At 42.1% G+C, this 5,000-nt stretch overlaps 2 protein-coding genes across 4 annotated transcripts in view; both read left to right on the top strand.

Moving 5' to 3' along the window:
- LOC124001333 (deubiquitinase DESI2-like) overlaps nucleotides 1–5,000 on the top strand; it is a 1,147,470-nt gene that overhangs the window by 191,650 nt on the left and 950,820 nt on the right. The window lies entirely within an intron of this gene.
- LOC124001322 (alpha-actinin-1) overlaps nucleotides 1–5,000 on the top strand; it is a 115,121-nt gene that overhangs the window by 70,919 nt on the left and 39,202 nt on the right. The gene's annotated exons all lie outside the window — the stretch shown is intronic.

Genomic DNA, 5,000 nt, shown 5'->3' with positions numbered 1-5,000 from the left:
CTACTCACTCATTCCAGGGTTTCTCTTAATTTTTTAATATTTTCTACATTGTAGAATAATAATGAAGACGTCAAAACTGTGAATTAACACACATGGAATTATGTAGTAACCAAACAACTGTGAAACAAATCGAAATATATTTTAGATTCTTCAAAGTAGACACCCTTTGCCTTGATGAGAAGGCACACTTTGCTCAGTACATTGTTTTCACTGAGGAAATGTACGAGTCTGCTGTTAATGATAATGTACGAGTCTGCTGTTAATGATAATGTAGAGGTCTGCTGTTAATGATAATGTACGAGTCTGCTGTTAATGATAATGTACGAGTCTGCTGTTAATGATAATGTACGAGTCTGCTGTTAATGATAACGTACGAGTCTGCTGTTAATGATAACGTACGAGTCTGCTGTTAATGATAACGTACGAGTCTGCTGTTAATGATAACGTACGAGTCTGCTGTTAATGATAACGTACGAGTCTGCTGTTAATGATAACGTACGAGTCTGCTGTTAATGATAATGTACAGGTCTGCTGTTAATGATAATGTACGAGTCTGCTGTTAATGATAATGTACAGGTCTGCTGTTAATGATAATGTACGAGTCTGCTGTTAATGATAATGTACGAGTCTGCTGTTAATGATAACGTACGAGTCTGCTGTTAATGATAACGTACGAGTCTGCTGTTAATGATAATGTACGAGTCTGCTGTTAATGATAATGTACGAGTCTGCTGTTAATGATAATGTACAGGTCTGCTGTTAATGATAATGTACGAGTCTGCTGTTAATGATAATGTACGAGTCTGCTGTTAATGATAATGTACGAGTCTGCTGTTAATGATAATGTACGAGTCTGCTGTTAATGATAATGTACGAGTCTGCTGTTAATGATAATGTACGAGTCTGCTGTTAATGATAATGTACGAGTCTGCTGTTAATGATAATGTACAAGTCTGCTGGTAATGATAATGTACGAGTTTGCTGTTAATGATAATGTACGAGTCTGCTGTTAATGATAATGTACAAGTCTGCTGTTAATGATAATGTACGAGTCTGCTGTTAATGATAATGTACGAGTCTGCTGTTAATGATAATGTATGATTCTGCTGTTAATGATAATGTTCGAGTCTGCTGTTAATGATAATGTACGAGTCTGCTGTTAATGATAATGTACGAGTCTGCTGTTAATGATAATGTACAAGTCTGCTGTTAATGATAATGTACGAGTCTGCTGTTAATGATAACGTACGAGTCTGCTGTTAATGATAATGTACGAGTCTGCTGTTAATGATAATGTACGAGTCTGCTGTTAATGATAATGTACGAGTCTGCTGTTAATGATAATGTACAAGTATGCTGTTAATGATAATGTACGAGTCTGCTGTTAATGATAATGCAGAGGATTTTCCTTTGTTGCTGTCGACGCATATTCCACCGGTAGTTATTGGGGTCAAATTTGTCTCCACTTTTTGTGGATTGGGGTGATCAGTCCTTGGTTCCAAATATTGGGGAAGATGCCAGAGCTGAGGATGATGTTATTAAAGAGTTTTAGTACAGCCAATTGGAATTTGTGGTCTGTATATTTTATAATTTCCTTTACGATATCATCAACACATATTTTATCCTGTAGTTCATTCAAGGTAATTGGAGAATCCAGTGGGTTCTGGAATCCAGTTTGTTCTGGAATCCAGTTTGTTCTGGAATCCAGTTTGTTCTGGAATCCAGTTTGTTCTGGAATCCAGTGGGTTCTGGAATCCAGTTTGTTCTGGAATCCAGTGGGTTCTGGAATCCAGTTTGTTCTGGAATCCAGTTTGTTCTGGAATCCAGTGGGTTCTGGAATCCAGTTTGTTCTGGAATCCAGTGGGTTCTGGAATCCAGTTTGTTCTGGAATCCAGTGGGTTCTGGTCGTCTTTAATAGTTGATTCTAAGATTTATATTTGATCATGTATATGTTTTTGCTGTTTGTTTTTTGTTATAGACCCAAACAGATTGTAGAAGTGGTTTACCCAAACCTCTCCATACATCTCCATACATCTCCATAAATCTCCATACATCTCCATAAATCTCCATACATCTCCACACATCTCCATACATCTCCATACATCTCCATACATCTCCATAAATCTCCATACATCTCCATACATCTCCATAAATCTCCATAAATCTCCATACATCTCCATACATTTCCATACATCTCCATACATCTCCATAAATCTCCATACATCTCCATACATCTCCATACATCTCCACACATCTCCATACATCTCCACACATCTCCATACATGTCCATACATCTCCATAAATCTCCATACATCTCCATACATCTTTGTTTTGGATAGATAATTCTTTGTGTTGTTGTTTGTTTAGTGTTTTCCAATTTTCCCAGAAGTGGTTAGATTCTATGGATTCTTCAATTACATTGAGCTGATTTCTGACGTGCTGTTCCTTCTATTTCCGTAGTGTATTTCTGTATTGTTTTAGTGATTCACCATAGTGAAGGCGTAGACTCAGGTTTTCTGGGTCTCTATTTTTTTGGTTGGACAGGTTTCTCTATTTCTTTCTGAGGTTTTTGCATTCCTCATCAAACCACTTGTCATTGTCGTTCATTTTCTTAGGTTGCCCACTTGACATTTCTAGATTTGAGGGAAGCTGAGAGGTCAAATATACTGTTATTATTTTCTACTGCCACGTTTACACCTTCACTATTACAGTGGAACGTTTTACCCAGGAAATTGTCTAGAGGGGATTGCATTTGTTGTTGCCTAATTGTTTTTGGCAGATGTCCACCTTCCTTCCATCTATAGCATTACTTAATATTACTTAATATTACTCAGTTCCTTTGGCTTTGATGCCTCATGATTGAGTATTGCTCTGTTCAAATAGAGTGTGATTTTGTTGTGATCTGAGACTCTGGGTTGAGGTCAGTGATAAAGTAGTCTACAGTACTACTGCCAGGAGATGAGCTATAGGTGTACCTACCATAGGAGTCCCCTGGAAGCTACCATTGACTATGTACATACCCAGCGTGCGACAGAGCTATAGGTGTACCTACCATAGGAGTCCCCTGGAAGCTACCATTGACTATGTACATACCCAGGATGTAACAGAGCTGCAGGAGTTGTGACCTGTTTTTGTTGGTTATGTTGTCATAGTGTGTAGGGGGGCATATGGGGGAGGGAATGCTGTCACTGGCATTTAGGTCGTTACAGACTAGTACATGTCCCTGGGCCTGGAAATGATTGATTTCCCCTCCAGGATGGAGGAGCTGTCTTCATTAAAGTATGGGGATTCTAGTGGGGGGATATAGGTAGCACACAGGAGGACATTTTTCTCTGTTAGGATAATTTCCTTTTGAATTTCTAGCCAAATGTAAAATGTTCCTGTTTTGATTAATTTAATGGAGTGAGTTATGTCTGCTCTATACCAAATTAGCATACCCCCTGAGTCCCTTCCCTGTTTCACACCTGGTAGTGTGGTGGATGGGACTACCAGCTCTCTGTAACCTAGAGGACAACCAGTGGGTTCGTCTCCTCTATACCACCCACCTGGTAGTGTGGTGGATGGGACTACCAGCTCTCTGTAACCTAGAGGACTACCAGTGTGTCTGTCTCCTCTATACCACCCACCTGGTAGTGTGGTGGATGGGACTACCAGCTCTCTGTAACCTAGAGGACAACCAGTGTGTCTGTCTCCTCTATACCACCCACCTGGTAGTGTGGTGGATGGGACTACCAGCTCTCTGTAACCTAGAGGGCAACCAGTGGGTCCATCTCCTCTATACCACCCACCTGGTAGTGTGGTGGATGGGACTACCAGCTCTCTGTAACCTAGAGGACAACCAGTGGGTCCATCTCCTCTATACCATGTTTCTTGTAGGATGACAATGTCTGTATTTATGATTTTTTTAAATGTAGTCTTGGTTCCTGCTCTCTCTCTCTCTCTCTCTCTCTCTCTCTCTCTCTCTCTCTTTCTCTATCTCTCTCGCTCTCTCTCGACTCTGTCTCTCTTCTCCTGTTTTACTGGCACAGTGGCTGGCTGTGTGAGATCTAATATGAACCACCATTTTTTTTCCACCTGGCTCTATGGACACCAACCCTGACTCAGAGACTGATCAGACCTGGCTCTATAGACACCAGCCCTGAATCAGAGACTGATCAGACCTGGCTCTATAGACACCAGCCCTGACTCAGAGACTGATCAGACCTGGCTCTATAGACACCAGCCCTGAATCAGAGACTGATCAGACCTGGCTCTATAGACACCAGCCCTGAATCAGAGACTGATCAGACCTGGCTCTATGGACACCAACCCTGACTCAGAGACTGATCAGACCTGGCTCTATGGACACCAGCCCTGACTCAGAGACTGATCAGACCTGGCTCTATGGACACCAGCCCTGACTCAGAGACTGATCAGACCTGGCTCTATGGACACCAGCCCTGACTCAGAGACTGATCAGACCTGGCTCTATGGACACCAGCCCATGACTCAGAGACTGATCAGACCTGGCTCTATGGACACCAGCCCTGACTCAGAGACTGATCAGACCTGGCTCTATAGACACCAGCCCTGACTCAGAGACTGATCAGACCTTGCTCTATGAACACCAGCCCTGACTCAGAGGAGTAGAGCTTGTTGTGTAATGAGGACAGAATGGATGTAGAGATCATCTTTCACGTTATATAGGGAGAGAGATGGGGAGAGACAGGGAGAGAGATGGGGAGAGACAGGGAGAGAGATGGGGAGAGACAGGGAGAGAGATGGGGAGAGACGGGGAGAGGGACAGGGAGAGAGAGACAGGGAGAGAGAGAGACAGAGAGAGAGAGACAGGGAGAGAGAGACAGGGAGAGATATGTCAACATGATGTTAAATTGAATATAGGTTAGGTATTCCTCAGTGCTGGTCTAGAGCTAAGGATATGATTGTCATGATTTTGTCTTACTCTCTCTCTCTCTCTCTCTCTCTCTCTCTCTCTCTCTCTCTCTCTCTCTCTCTCTCTC

Source organism: Oncorhynchus gorbuscha, linkage group LG17, assembly GCF_021184085.1.
Source record: "Oncorhynchus gorbuscha isolate QuinsamMale2020 ecotype Even-year linkage group LG17, OgorEven_v1.0, whole genome shotgun sequence".
NCBI classification, from domain to species: Eukaryota; Metazoa; Chordata; class Actinopteri; order Salmoniformes; family Salmonidae; genus Oncorhynchus; species Oncorhynchus gorbuscha.
The sequence above is the reverse complement of the archived record's forward strand: the minus strand, read 5'-3'. Positions and strand labels throughout refer to the sequence as shown.